At 34.5% G+C, this 16,429-nt stretch overlaps 1 protein-coding gene across 6 annotated transcripts in view; it reads left to right on the forward strand.

Moving 5' to 3' along the window:
- Lrrc7 (leucine rich repeat containing 7) overlaps positions 1 to 16,429 on the forward strand; it is a 552,277-nt gene that overhangs the window by 350,352 nt on the left and 185,496 nt on the right. The gene's annotated exons all lie outside the window — the stretch shown is intronic.

Consider the following 16,429-nt stretch of genomic DNA (forward strand, 5'->3'; position numbering starts at 1 on the left):
ACCCTTACCAGATGCTGGAACTTTGATAAACTTCCTGGTTCCAGAAATGTGGGATATAAATTTCTTTTTTGTTTATGCTACCCAATCCCTGGTAGTCTGTTATAGAAGAACAGACTAAGACAGTTATGTTCCAATAAAATGTTATTTATGAACACTTAACTTAAATCTGATATCATTTTCATATATCATAAAATGGTACTCTTCTTTTGATATATCCCTCACTATTTAAAAATGTCAAAACCATTCCTAACTTGAAGGCTGAGTGAAAAAGGACAGTGGGCCAGATTCAGCCTATGAGCTATCAGATACAGACCCCTGCTTTAATAAGAAACATTATTGATATGAATCTGTCACCCACATGACTGGGATGGACAAAGAAGAACTGATGGTTTGGGTTGATGCAGAACATATCATGTGGCCTTAAAAATTATCATAATAGTGCTTCCCTTTAGTTTAGAGTCCTGTATTAAAACTCAGAGTCTATGTCTATTTTAACAGCTTTTAAATTAGGAAATAGTGACAGACTTCACCTACTACTTCATTTTTCTGCATTGATGTTCTAGGGCAAGATATATATATATTTTTTTCTTTTCTTTCTTTCTTTTTTTTTTTTTTCTGTTGTTGTTGGTGCTGGGGATTAAACCCAGGGCCTCACCCATAATAGGGAAGTGCTTTACCACTGAACTACATCCGCATTACATAGATTTTTTTTTTCAGGTGAAACTAAACTTTTATTTTTCTTTGCTAATACAAATTCTATTTTGCATTTAAATATAATAACTGATTACATATTATTTTGTTTATGACATGGATAAATACATATAAATGTGCACACATAGACATAAGCATGTTTTGCTTGTTGAATATATTCTTTTTGTCCACATATGCATATATATATGTATTGATTTTTGCCATATAACTTAGATTTTATATATATTAAAAAGTAAATCTTGCTGGGTACAATGACACATGCCTGTAATCCCAGCAGTTCAGGAGGCTGAGACAGGAGGATCATGAGTTCAAAGCCAGCCTCAGCAAAAAGTGAGGTGCTAAGCAACTCTGAGACCCTGACTCCAAATAAAATACAAAAAAAAATAGGACTGGGGATGTGGCTTCAGTGATCAAGTGCCCCTGAGTTCAATCCCCCAGTGTCAAAAAAAAAAAAAAGTAAATCTTTATGAGTATATATCCTTCCTAAGCTATATCTTTATTTTTTATTTTATTTTTGATGTTTTTATTAATGCATTATAGTTATGTATAATATTGGGGGTCATCCTGACATAATCACACATAAATGGAATATAATTTGCTGTACTTACATCCCCATTATTTCCTCTCTCCTTCTCCTCTCCTCTTTCCCTGTTCCCATTTCTCTACTGCTTTTCCTTTTATTTATTTGTACTTTTTAAAATTAGTGATATATATATCACTAATATATATATATATATATATATGAAGTCTCTGTGGTATACTCATATATGTACCTAGCATAATTTAATCAATTCGATCTCACTATTTCTTCCTTTTCCCTTTCCTCTTTCCTCCCTACTGTCCCCTTCCTGTATTCCACAGATCTCCCTTCTATTTTCATGGAATCATACCCCCCCTCATTTTTTCCCCTCATTTTGGTCTAGCTTCCATATATGAGAGAAAATATTTAACCCTGGATCTTCTGAGTCTGGCTTATTTCACATAGCATTATGTTCCCCAGTTCCATCTGTTTATCAGCATATCCCATAGTTTCATTCATCATGGTTGAAATAAATTCCATTGTATATATGTACCTCATTGTCTTAATCTGTTTATCTGTTGATAGGTACCTGTGCAGGTTCCAGAACTTGGTCATTGTGAATTGCACTGCTATAAACATTGATGTGCCTGTATCATTATATTATTCTTCTTTTAGTTCTTTGGGATAAAAACCAAAGAGTGGTATAGCCAGGTTATATGGTGGTTCCATTTCTAGCTTTTTGGGGAATCACCATACTGACTTCCAAAGTGTTTGTACTAACTTGCAGTCCCACGCATAATGTACAAGTGTACTTTTCCCCCCATGTCCTGGCCAGTATTTTTCATTATTTGTATTCTTGATGATTGTCATTCTAACTAGAATGAGATGAAATCTCATTGCTAGGATAGCTGAACTTTTTTGGGGAGTGGTGAGTGTCAGGGATTGAACTCAGTGGCACTCGACCACTGACCTATATCGCCAGCCCTTTTTGTACTTAGAGACAGAGTCTCACTGAATTGCTTAGCGCCTTACTTTTTGCTAAGGCTGGCTTTGAACTCCTGATTCTCCTGTATTAGCCTTCTGAGCCACTGGGATTACAGGCATGTGCCACCACGCCCAGCTGAACTTTCTTTTTTTATATATTTGTTGGTCATTTGTAAAGAACCATTTAGGTATTTTAATATTTCTTTCTTTTCTTTTTTTTTTCCCTCTTTGGTCCCTTTATTAATTGGGTTACTTGGATTTTTGCTGTTAAGTCTTTTGAGTTCATATATATATTCTGGATATTATTCCCCTTTCAAAAGGAGCAGCTGGCAAAGATATTCTCCCTATATGTAAGCTCTGTCTTCACAATTACTTCCTTTGCTTTGCAGAAGCTTTTTAATTTCATACCATCCCCGTTTTTGATTCTTGATTTTATTTCTTGCACTTTTCTTGTTAAGGAAGTTTGTGTCTGAGTACATATGATGGAGTATTGAGCCTATGTTATTTTTTCTAGAAGTTGCAAAGTTTCTGTCTAATTTCTAGGTGTTTGATCCACTTTGAGTTAACTTTTGTGCAGGGTGAGATATAGGGATATAGTTTCATTCCTCTATATATGGATAACCAGTTTTACTGGCAGAACCTGTTAAAAAGACTATCCTTTTTCCTGTCAAGTATCAGATAACCATATCTATGTGATTTTGTCTCTGTGTCTTCTATTCTATTGGTCTTCATATCTGTTTTGATGCCAAGACCATGCTATTTTTGTTTGTAAATGTCATTATCTATTGGTCAACTTCACATGAGAACCTTCATTGGTTGCATACAAACCAAGAGCCTTGGTTTTATTTTCTTTATTTTCTGGAGGGAGGGGGGTGCTCCAGGAATTGAACTTGGGGTCTTGACCACTGAGCCACATCCCAGCCCTATTTTATATTTTATTTAGAGACAGGGTCTGAATGAGTTGCTTAGTGACTTACCATTGCTGAGGCTGACATTGAACTTGTCTGTCTCAGCCTCCTGAGCTGCTGGGATTACAGGCGTGTGCCACTGTACCCAGCTTCTTTTGGTTTTGAAATATAAAAATTGACTTTTTTGATAATATATAATATTCTTCCAAGAAACCAACTCATAATCAATATTTTCTTCAACAAATCCTCATAAAAATGCAATTATTCTCCATTTTTATTTTTCAATCTAAGAAGATCTCTGAAATGTATTTAATAGAGCTATATTTAATTTCTGGACCTCCAAAACTAAATTTACCAGAGAATGGCCCCCATAGGAGAGAAGCTCATTTAGGATAGTGTAAGTGGCTCAATAAGGCTGTAGATCTTACTATGTATAGGGGTTTTATAGACAATAAAACCAGAAAAGTAAGTGTCCTCAAATTATAAGGTACTTTGGAGGCAGTGTTGAGAAACTTGGACCTTTTCCTGAAAAAACTTGATGTCTGAGCCCAGAAATGACATGATCAAATGATTTGGAGGATTACATGATAAAAATGATATACAGATTGCAAAGAGCTGAAAGCAGAGGCAGAAACATGAGTGATGAGACTACTAAAAATGCCTGGGTTATCACAGTCCAAGAGGTAAGAAAGGTTAAACAGATGGAATTTAAAGTGAGCACACATTCAAGAGATACAAGGAAGGTAGGATAAATAGCAGTTCATAACTGACTTATTGGGAGTATGATAGAGCAAACAAATGTTTAGAATTGCTTCTAGGTTTTCTATTATTTGAGGTGTTAGGAGAATTTTGTCAATGTTCATCAAAATAGAGACAGAGAAGAGGAAAGGTTTTTTCCTACCATTGCTGCAGTTTGATACTCAGCCCTTCTTTGCTGAGAAGGGAATTGGGCTTTGTCTTCTAATTTGGCCCCATAGGTGGTCTCCATCCCCCCAGAGCAAGACTCTGCTCACAGTGTGGAGGTTCAGTTTGGTTTGACCCTGGAAACATGACCTATTGTAGCCTGACAGGGGAATAATTTTCAAAACCATCTTTCTCCAAGAGTGAATTGCTCTTGAGAAAGAATGCTTTATCTCTTTCATGGCATTATTGTTAAGAAAACAGAATTTCTCTAATACTCTCCATGTTGCATAGAATTTTACTGAAAAAATATTCTGCTACTTCTAGAATGTACCAGATATTTTAACATTGAGGGGAGATGCTAATGTTAACATCATTTTCTTTGCTTGCAATTTCCTTTCTTCTTTCTGCATCTGATAAACTCTTTATGTCTTAAACCCTAATTCTAATATCTTCTACAAAGTCTTTTCTAGGTCAGGCCCTGAATTACAAATTCTCATAGATCTCTGGCTTCTAGAGGGTTGGATAAATCCCAATCCAACAAATTAATATATTAATTGCATAACTTTTTAATTTCTAAATTCCCTAACAGAATTCAAGCTCCATCAAGGCAAAGGCTATGCCCTTTTGTTAATCCTTGAGTTGCCATCCCACTCAAAATAAATCCTCATAGTAATCATTGTTTTTATTAATGGGAAGCTTTTATAAAGATTCTGCTAGATTGTGAGGTACCAGCAGACCATGACCATATCTTAGTACCGATCCTTAGCCTAGTTCCTAGCATCTAATGTATGCTCAAATGATGTTTGTTAGATAAATGAAAAACTAGTTATTTGGCCAATGAATTTAAAAGGCTTAATTTATGAGAATTTATGAAGTAAAATATCTGTGTAATGAAAAATAAAACAGTCCAGATGATCGACTTGTTTTGTCCATGGTGATAATGATTTCAGGACTCGGACCTTTCTTCCACCTTGGGCAATTAGCCAAGCGTTTTGTCATATTGAAAAAGTTAATTTTTCCTTAATTAAATTCTGTTTTGCAGGAATATAATTTTTCTTAAAAAGCCATGGCTGATCTTATGACTATCGTAAAGCAAGATTTACTTTTCATAAATATAATTACCTATAAGAAATAATGCAATTGACTTCATTGTCTTTTCCAGTTGTATGACTAAAATGAGTTTTCATTATAAGCACATTTCATAATGGTCTCATTTCAAGTGGCTTTCTAACCCATTGTTATTTTTATTGTACAGACCATTATTTCTAATGGCTACCCTATTACACTCTATTTCACAACTTCTAAGTTCTGATTGTTATAATCATTTTAGTGTGATAATCTTTATGCTACATTATATTCATAGGAAAAAATTAGTCCTGATTAAGGAAATTTGAAAGTTTTTCTAAGTAAAATTTGTATAAATTGTCTAAAATTTGTATAATTGTCTAAAATTTGTGTAATTGTCTAAAATTTGTGTCAGTTTGCATAAATTGCTATTATAAATGATCTTATGCTGCTTAAAGCACACATCATTACAATTATTAGATAAAATCTAATTCCAATGTATCAATAGATACTATAAAACAAGCATACCAGTAATAAAAGTTTTAACACTCAAAGGGCAAAGGAATAATCTAAGGAATACCTACCTTGACATACGACTAATGGTGTTGAGCCGAAAATACTAATTGCATCTGACACAAATTTCATTTTAAGGAAAAACAACTTACAGAAAAAGAATTGAAATAATTTTCTTTGAAGATATAACAAATAAAAAACAGTATGGATCAAAAATATTAACATCATTATTTCTGAAACTATGAAGTAATAAAAAGCAAAAGAAACCAGCCATGTGTACAAACATGACTTCTGAAAAGCAGAAAGATACAATATTAGAAAAAAAACACAAAAATCCACAGAATACTTTGTGAAAGTGAGATTATCAAAATAAGAAACTAGGAAAGTCAAATGTGGGAAAGAAAAGCAAACATCACTCTGAATCCTAAATTATTTGTAGAAAAGCTTCAATAAAATAGTTGATGTTTTAATTTGTCACATATCTTCTGGGAGGATACCAGAAGCTTGTATGACCTTTTTTTGTTTTTCTCAGGGGGAAGTTGAATTAATGACGAATATATAAAAATCATAATTGTGACATTTCTTCAAGATATAGTAATAATCAGGAGAAAAAATTTACATAAAACATTTGATTAAGAAAATTACATTTTATTCACTATCTAAAACTAAATTTAGGGGCTGGGGTTGTAGTTCAGTGGTAGAGTACTTACCTAGAACATTTGAGTCCCTGGGTTCAATCCTCAGCACCACATAAAGATAAATAAATAAGATAAAGGTATTGTGTCCATCTACAACTAAAAAAAATTTTTTTAAACTAAATTTATTTTTATTCCTGGTTTGTTATACTATATTACATGTCTTCATAATAAGGTATGCCAATAGTTGAAGTATGTCAATTCCTGAGCTTTCTACTCATTAGCACCTATGCTATTAAAAATAATACTTAAAATATGGGGTTTATTTAAAGAGACAAATTATTAACAAGGGGAGAAAATTATACTGTAAAATTGGCAGGCCTAAATTACAAAATACAGATGTCCACTACACATGGTACACAGACTAAGCAAAGTTAAAAAAAAAAACAAAAAATCTTTCTCTAGGTTTCACTAAAAGAGAAATTTAAAAAAAGAGTTTTCCTGTCCTTGTGCCATGAACATCCCTTAATTGGGGAAAGTGTCTGAGCATATTTGAAAGACAAGTTAAAAGCAGAAATGCATAAGCCCATGCCAAAAATTTACAGAATCCTGCAAGTCAGCAAACCCAAGTTACTGCACTGGGAATTTAATAGTCCTGCCGACTGTATGTGGCTTCAGAGGTAATTGTACATTTGAATAGATAAAACCTCTGAATCTGATAAAAAGAAAATCATAGATTGCACAATTTTATGAAAGTGACAGATGCATCAAGATATACTGCATTATTTTCCATCACTCAGAATGTTTGCAATTGGATAAATGCTATAAATAAATAACATGATAAATACTTAATTTTAATAAATACAACCAGAATGACTGCATTGAAAGCAAATATCTCTGGATGTTAGTAACATGTACTCTAAGAAATGGAAGACTTAACACAATAATAATAAATACTCTTAGTCCTTAATTTATTTGGCATATATTTGTTCATGGGTTTGAAAACTTCAATATTCTTAGTGGCTGGGCTTATAGCCTACACCTATATGTCATCCAGATATAAGATTTCAAGAACTGGTGTAGATTAGGGATTGGGAAACTATAGCTTCTCATCCAGATCTGGATGCCCATTTTTATAAATTAAGCTTTATTGGAATGCAGTCATGTCATTTATTAACATATCATCTTTTGCACTAGTATGGCACAATTGAGCAGCTTCAATGGACCGTAGAGTCTGAACCATTTCCTACCTGGCCTTTTACAGAAAATGTTTCCTAACCTCTAACATAGACAATAGTGTATCATAGAACACATACTTCTCATTAAAATATTTGTTTAAACAACAGCCAACATAATCAAAGCAGGTCAAATTCAGGTGCCTACTCATTGATGGAAAAGAGATAAAGATCCTGGGTTAGCCCTGTCACTGATTTTTTTATGTGACATTGAGCAAGTCACCAGTTCTCCAGTAAGAAGTGATTATTTCCCTTTACTAAGGTTGTAGTGCATAAACCAAATGACAAAACCACATGGCCTTACGGGGAACCAAAGCCCAAACCAATCATGAATGCAAGAACCTGAAGTGAACACTGGGAGCTCAGGTGCAGAGCTGAACAAGTCAGAATGTTGAGCAGACAAACCAGGATAACCTAATCAAAGTTGACTCTCCAAAATAGCACACTTACATATACTTGGGCCTGCATTTTCATGAAGCATATAGGTCTCTGATCTCCTGGACTGAGATGGACAAGAATGCAGTTTCATCATGTGACCCAAATACCTACAAAAACTTCTAGAAAAGCATGTTCCTACTCTAAGAAATATCCTGCAGGAAAGAAAACAAAATGTTCCTTCATCACAGAAACACCAAATAGCCTAAGCTCTGTTAGAGAATCACAATAAACATTTTGTAGATTTTATTTGAAAAGTCCTGCCAATAAGATATCTAACTTTATTTTTACAACAAGGTTTGCTGAAATGTACTAGCCATCTGAGATCTTTTAAAACTCATGCAACACCTATGAATCCTTGGGAAAACTTTAGGAAACAGTAACCTAGACAATTTCTGAATTAGATCTCTGACAGATTTCCCCAAATATTTTAACCACGAACTTTTATAGAGCACTTACCATGTGCTCACTTACCTCAAATTTTCATCATTGTAATAACTCTGTGACATAGGGATTCTTATTATCATACTCATTACAGCTGGGAAAACCAGGGCAAAGATATTATTTAGATTATTCAAAGTCAAATAGGTGGTAAATTGTGGAATTAGGATTTTGGACCCAGATTCTTGATTGGATTCAGGAATATCAGATTCTGGATAGTCTGAATCCAGAATACATGGTCTTAGCTACTTTTCACATACGATTTTGTTGCTATGTTTCAGATATCCAGAGAAGTGAAAAAATTTTGCTTAATGATTTCACTCAATATATCTGTTGAGCTGAAATTTTTCAAACCTATTATTGGAAATAAATACAAGTTTTATGTATCCAGGGACTGGTGAACTTTTTTTATCTGCCATTGCCTATCATTCATTTTCTACTATAAGTTCACTGATGTATGTTCATTACAGTACTTGTTAAAACAAGCTATCAGGACATCTCTTTGACAACTGTTGATTAATTTTAGATGCTCAATAGAAATTGAGTAGTTCATTTTTGTAAATATTTCTGGAATTTAAACTTCTCATTGGTAAAGCATCACTGATTTGTACCTGTTTGAATACCTTCATTTAGCAGACTTGATTTAGGAGGTATTTGTGCTGTGGGAAAAAAAATGGCAAGTTTCTTGCTCTTGTGGAGTTTAAATCTAGCAGGTGGAGGAAAACAATTAGTGAACAAGTAAATAAAAAAATTAAAAAAAAACAATTTCCAGTGGTAAGTGTTAAGAGAAAATAAAACCAGGTAACATATAAAGTGAATGAAGGAAGGATGCATCATTTAGAATGGTGGGGAAATGATTAATCTGAGGAGGAAACACATGAACTAAGATAAGGAAAGAAACTGGCTATGAGATTTACAGGAATAACATCTCAGGCCAGAGAAACAGTAATTATTAAAGCAACAATCAGTAATTTTACACATTTCCAAAATCTTTACATGTACAACTACATATTATTAAATATTATATATTATTACATATAGTCATATAATTACATATATTCATTCTACATCATTCAGTACTATCACATGGTTGGTAAATATCATTTAACACAATATGTGTCACTAGAACTTCTTAAGGCTTCTCAGAAGACTAGAAATGGAACCAGCATATGGTCCTGGAATACCACTTCTTGGTATTTGTCCTAAATAACTAAAATTAGCATACTTTAGTCACACATGCATACCATACCCGTGTTTATTCACAACAATCATCTTATGGGATGAGCCTACATATCAATGAATGAATGTCCAAAGAAAATATAGTGTATATGCATGATAGAGTTTTATTCAGCTGTAAAGAAGAATAAAATGATGTCATTTTTTGGGAAAATGGGTGGAACTTGAGGACCTTATGTTAAGTAAAATAAGCCAGACTTAGAGAGTCAAGGTTCATATGTTTTTTCTCAGAAATGGAAGCTAGAGAGGGAAAAGGAAAAGAAAGATTATCAGCTCATAGAAATTGAAGGGATGTCAGTAAAATAGAGAAAAGGGCCCAGGGGGGCCCTGATATTCCTGAATCCAATCAAGAAAAGGGTCAGTAAAATAGAGAAAGAGGAAATATGGGGAGATGATTCTATTATATCATGTGCATGAACAAATATGTAGCCAAAAAATCCTACCATTATATATTAATATAATACACCAATTAAAATTTCCTATGGAAATATATACATACTCTTATCCTAACACTTATCACCCCATGAAGTAATTGTTCATTTAAAGGTAATGCCCATTTAGAAAATAAGCCCTTTACAGTAGAGGCTGTGTATGATGTGATGAACATCCTACAGCATATGTGGTACCCCCTATAGCGAAGAATTAGCTAGCTCAAAATGTCAATAATGCCAATATTGAAAAACTCTGCATCTCAGAAATCTTTGTTACTCCAGTGCCCACACACTGCCTGCTGTAAAGAAACACAAACTAAGTAAATGAATGAATACTAACAAAGAACAGTACTAACATAAAATACCATGGATTCTATTTTATTCTTCCTGACAGTCTCACTTGTTTGTATTCTTATAAAATTATACACTTATTGCCTAAGTCCATCTAAAAGGAAAATTCAGGGGACAATTTGACAGGATGATTATAGTTAGTAACTAGCACATGAACAAGAGAACCAATAGGCTATGGACTATCTAAGATCTAAAAATCTTGTGTATAAGTGAAAACAGTTTTAAAAGTGCAAAATATAGAAATATTATTGAATGGAATACTTTTTAAAACAAATAATAATCTAATAATCTTAAAGATATAAGTAATGGTTTGGGAAAGACAACTTCAGAAATGAGAGAATATAGTATTGGAGATTTAGCTTAGTAAGAGGATGCTTGCCTAGCATGGGGCGAGGTCCTGGGTTTAATTCTCAGCACCAGGGGGGAAAAAAAAGAGTGGAGAATATAATGATAGAATTAAACTTGTAATAGTTATAAAAACTTGATGGAAATGAGGATCATACAAGCAAAATGAAATAAATATAAAATAGAATAAAAGACATTTTAACAAAATAATTTAAGCTTCAAGAAACAATTGAGAAAACTTCATGGGAAATCTGCCACTAACCTCTCCTACTGCCCTGGGGCCCCAGAACAAGCAAATTGTAAAGAATGGTAAGAATCTGTGTCATAGACTTAAAATATAGTTTCCATGGATGAAGTTATGAACCAAATTTTTCAAAGGCAGTAGCACAACACAAGGATAAGAAAATAAAAAGGCTTACAGATGGCATAGAGGCTACCTCTTCTCCATGTAGAAGGAATCAAATTTAAACTATACCAATAGAAGCCTAATAAATAATTATTTCGTTACACACTGTCTTCATCAGACCACATTTAGAGAGGAATTTTCAATTTGAGTGACACCTGGCCCTCAGAGATAGGAAATGTATCAGGCTTTTGGTTCACACGGTCTCTCTCAACCAATTCTCTTATTATAGAACAAAAGCAGCCATAGATTCTATGTTAACAAATAGAGATGGCTATGTTCCAATAAAGCTTTATTTATAAAAACAGAAGTGATGTCTTTGGATCTGGCCCTGTTTTGGAAAATAAATATTGACAAATTTTAGTTGGGGTCTGGAAATTTCTATCATACAAGAGATAATTTAAGACATCAATAATATTTATACTAGGAAAAAAACAAATTCTATAACTATAAAATTTGCTTCAAGACACTCAGGTACAAGATACCACTTTTTTTTTATTTGTTCTAATTAGTTGTACATGACAGTAGAGTGCATTTTGACACCTTGTACACAAATAGAGCACAATTTCTCATTCCTCTGGCTGCACATGGTACAGAGGCACTCCAGTAGTGTAATCATACATGTGTATAGGGTAATAATGTCTGCTTCATTCTACCATCCTTCCCATCCCCACAGCCCCACCCCTTCCCTCATTCCTCTCTAAACAATCGAAAGTTCCTTCATTCTTCCCTAACCCCCACCCCCCACTATGGATCAGCATCTACTTATCAGAGAAAACATTCAGCCTTTGGTTTTTTTGGATTGACTTATTTTACTTAGCATGATGTTCTCTAGTTCCATCCATTTACCTGCAAATGCCATAATTTCATTTTTATTTAAGGCTGACTAATATTCTATTGTGTATATATACCACATTTTCTTTAACCATTCATCTGTTGTAGGGCATCTAGATTGGTTCCATAGTTTAGCTATTGTAAATTGAGCTGCTCTAAACATTGATGTGGCTATGTCACTGTAGTATGCTGATTATACCTTTGGGTATAAACTGAGGAACCATTCCTCCTTAACTTAATGAGATTAATTTTGTCTTGGTCTTCAATCACAAAGGCTGGCAACAAAAATCTGTTCTCAACTTGATATTATGTTCTCTTTGGACAACAAGATTAAATTCAGAAAATTGTGGAAGGGCTTGTCTTTAGATCATTGGGGTTCTCAGTAGAATAGTTGTTGCCTAAGACTACTTGAGTAAGCCAAACACAGTGACTTTGCTGCTGCTATGACTATTCGACACTTACATGCCAATGTGACCCCTTGAACACCGTGGCTCCCAAGATTTTGGTGCCCATTGTTTTTGTTTGTTGCACATATATTTCCAGAGAAAAGTTTGAGAGAATCTGCCACTCCACAATATTCCCAGAATCAGAAAAAAATCTAAGGTCTCTTCATGAGACTCGGGTATCACATACTCCCATTAATCAGAAGTACCTGTTCACAACATTTGACCCAGTTATCACCCTTCTCAGATTATTCCCTGAGGACCTTAAAAGAGCGTATTATAGGGATACTGTCACATCAATGATCATAGCAGCACAATTCACAATAGCTAGACTGTGGAACCAACCTAGATGCCCTTCAATAGATGAATGGATTAAAAAAATGTGGCATTTATACACAATGGAGTATTACGCAGCACTAAAAAATGACAAAATCATGGAATTTGCAGGGAAATGGATGGCGTTAGAGCAGATTATGCTAAGTGAAGCTAGCCGATCCTTAAAAAAACAAATGCCAAATGTCTTCTTTGATATAAGGAGAGCAACTAAGAACAGAGCAGGGAGGAAGAGCATGAGGAAAAGATTAACGTTAAACAGAGACGAGTGGTGGGAGGGAAAGGGAGAGAGAAGGGAAATTGTATGGAAATGGAAGGAGACCCTCAATGTTACACAAAATTACATATAAGAGATTGTGAGGGGAAAGGGGGGGAAAAACAAGGGAGAGAATTGAACAACAGCAGATAAACTAGAGAGAGAAGACGGGAGGGGAGGGGAGGGGAGGGGGGATAGTAGAGGATAGGAAAGGCAGCAGAACACAACAGACACTAGTATGGCAATATGTAAATCAATGGATGTGTAACCGATGTGATTCTGCAATTTGTATGTGGGGTAAAAATGGGAGTTCATAACCTACTTGAATCAAATGTATGAAAGATGATATGTCATGAGCTTTGTAATGTTTTGAACAACCAATAAAAAAAAAGAAGTACCTGTTCATTGGTCTAGATTTGGTGAGAGGTGAAGCAGATGTTTAACTTACAAAGTAGGGCAAGATTTCACAACCTTCTTTGTATTGCTGGTGGTCCCACCAAGCCCTTCTAGGCATCCTGAAACATATTTTAAGGTCTGGATGGAGAAAAGAGGCATGTATTTATGAAAAACCAACATTTCAAGAAAATGTGTGGTGAATTCCAAGTAAATCATGGAAAAGAAAGAAAATTGTGAGTTAAAAAAGACCACAGATAAGAAGGGTCACCTTTTTACTTCTCAAAACTTTATTTTCATTCAAGAATTTTACCCTTCCCCCTTCACTGGTCCCTAATAAGTGTTTCATATGCTAATATAATATTTAAAATATAATTCATTGCATCCAACCAGTCTCCACATTAAATGTATTCCATTCCAATATTCCCATACTGCTACTCAATCTAGAAACTATCTTTAATTTCTTCCTCTTTTTTTGTACCAGAGATTGAATGCAAGGGTACTCAATCACTGAACCACATCCCCAGCCCATTTTTTAATTTTATTTATTTTAAGACAGGGTCTCGCTGAGTTGCTGAGGCTGACTGAACTTGCAATCCTCCTTCCTCAGCAACCCAAGTCTCTGGAATTACAGGCATGTGCCACTGCACCTGGCTCTTCCTCTTTTTAATGTCCCATATTTGGTCATCATAATGACTCAAGTCATGTCTTTCTCCAAAGTATCTCTCATATCTGTTAGCATGTTATCCATTTTTCCATTGTCTATTTCCTGTTCCAGTTTTCTCCCACATGCCTTCAGAACAGTCTCTTATATGGCCTCATTGCTCATACATACTCTGACATTTCCCACATCATTTCAGGATGCCAAAGTTAGCTTTCTGAAACACAAATATGATACCTCTTCCCTACTTGAATATTAAAGGCTTTTATTTCCTTCAAAGTAAAACTCAAACTCTTTGGCTTGACATATAAAATGACCTCATGATCTGGCCTTTGCTGACATCGCTTTTTTAATTTCTTATTATTTCTTACTACTTTACTGACTATTTCTTACTGATTTTTATTTCTTACTATACTTACCAGCCCATAGTTTTTTGGATGGGCCATCATCTCTTTCGACTCCCCTCCATCATATTTAACCCCGAAATGACCATGTCTCCTGACTCTCGCAGAACTTGATCAACTACTCCAAAATGAAGCCTCATTAAAGCCTACTATTTCCTTCTCCCACCCCCATAAAGCAGAAAATGTACCTCTCCTAGTGTTCTCTAGCAACCTATGAGCCTTATGAGCCTCTTTATAATAGGAACAATGCCTTAGACTTGGAAGATAATTTAAAAATCATCATATTTATACTATCAAATATGTAATAGAGAGATTAATAGGTAAAGGCATGTTTAATAGAAAAAAATTAGTAAAGGATTTACACTTGGAAAACTGATCTCAAAATCTATACTAATCTCCATGTTCAGTCAGGTGGTCAGTTCTCTCATCCATCAGCAACTTGTCGTTTTTTGTTACTTCATCCTCTTCAAAGTGCTTTCATTATTTGGCTTCAAGGACTTCACACTCTTCGATACTTATTCTATGACCCCAGTTCCTTCTCAATCTTCTTTGTTGACAAATCCCCGTGTCCTCTTAAACCTATCATCTTCCCTTCTACACTCATTACCTTGGTGATCTCATATTTTCAAGGCTTTATATTGCCATCCATCTGCTACCAAGATCAAATTACCTATCTCTTCTGGACTCCTCCCTGAACTGCAGACTTGTTTGACTGCACAACAGAAATTTCTAATTTAAATTTTTAAAACTGAACCTCCAACCTCAAGTAGCCACAACCTGAGTTCACCTGATCTTCTCCATCAGTCAATTGCATCTCCATCCTTCCAGTTGTTCAAACCATGACATGCTTTTAATCACCTTGACCCTTCTTTATGTCACTTCATATGGTCAATCATCAGCAACATGGCTCCAATCTTACTTACCTATATCCAGAATCCAACCACTTCTCAGCATTTCCACTGTGACCACCCTGGCTCAAGTCACCATCACCTTTCAGTTGGCTTACTACATTAACCTCCTATTTGATCCTGTTTCTACCTTGGTTCTCCTCAGTCTATTTACAAGCCTGCAATTACAAATATCCTTTTAAAACAAATCACTTCTTTCATCCAAACCTTTGAGTGACCCTCCATCTTACTCAGAATCAAAGTCAAATCTCAGGAATGAACTTTAAAACTGCATGATCTAATCAGAAGTGTTACATGCTAATGATTTTTCAAAAAGATTTCATGTTTAAAATGTGATTAATTTTCTCAATTATAAATATGTCTGCAGTAGCAAAAATAAAAACAAGTTATTTCAAGTTTTAAAAAATCTGCATAATCTAACTTCCCAGTACATCATCTCCTTATTCTCCCTTGCCCACTCTTGTTCAGTCAAACTGGTCTCCTAGGATGTCTTCTAGAAAGCAGCATGTCTCTGCTTTACAATCTTCCTATTAGCGTGCTTCTTCATTTCCTTTAAGCCTTGACTCAAATTTTATCCTCTTGATAAAGCCTTACCTGATCACCCTATTAAAAATAAAATCCCATATGAATTTTCCCTATTCATCTCCTCCACTTGTTTTTTTTTCATAGTACTTATGACCATCTAATGTATTATTCTAGTTTCCTTAATTATTTTGTTTACTGACATTCTTCTCCTACCAGATGTAAAGTGCTTGGGGCAGGAATTTTTACCCATTTGTTCAGTGCTATACCCCAAATTGGACATAATCTCCAAATAAGAGTTTCCAAGTGAAGAAACAATTCAACACATATTTATCACTTCTGAGTGCCTGACAGTGATTGGATTGCAGTAGTATTTCACTTAATGTTCATCCACTTTAAAGACTAAGAAATTAAAATTTCAAGTATTTGATTCTATGATGCTTCATGTGTTTCTGTATAGGTAGGACTTATGACAGCTTTCTGGGTGCTTGGGGAGATAAAACCTTTCAGGAAAATGCCCTCTTTTGTTATGTTGTATTTTTACTTGAAATTGGTTTGA

This window comes from Marmota monax, unplaced genomic scaffold (genome assembly GCF_021218885.2).
Source record: "Marmota monax isolate L192 unplaced genomic scaffold, Marmota_monax_Labrador192_F-V1.1 WCK01_AAM20220418_F8-fsc00023, whole genome shotgun sequence".
NCBI lineage: Eukaryota > Metazoa > Chordata > Mammalia > Rodentia > Sciuridae > Marmota > Marmota monax.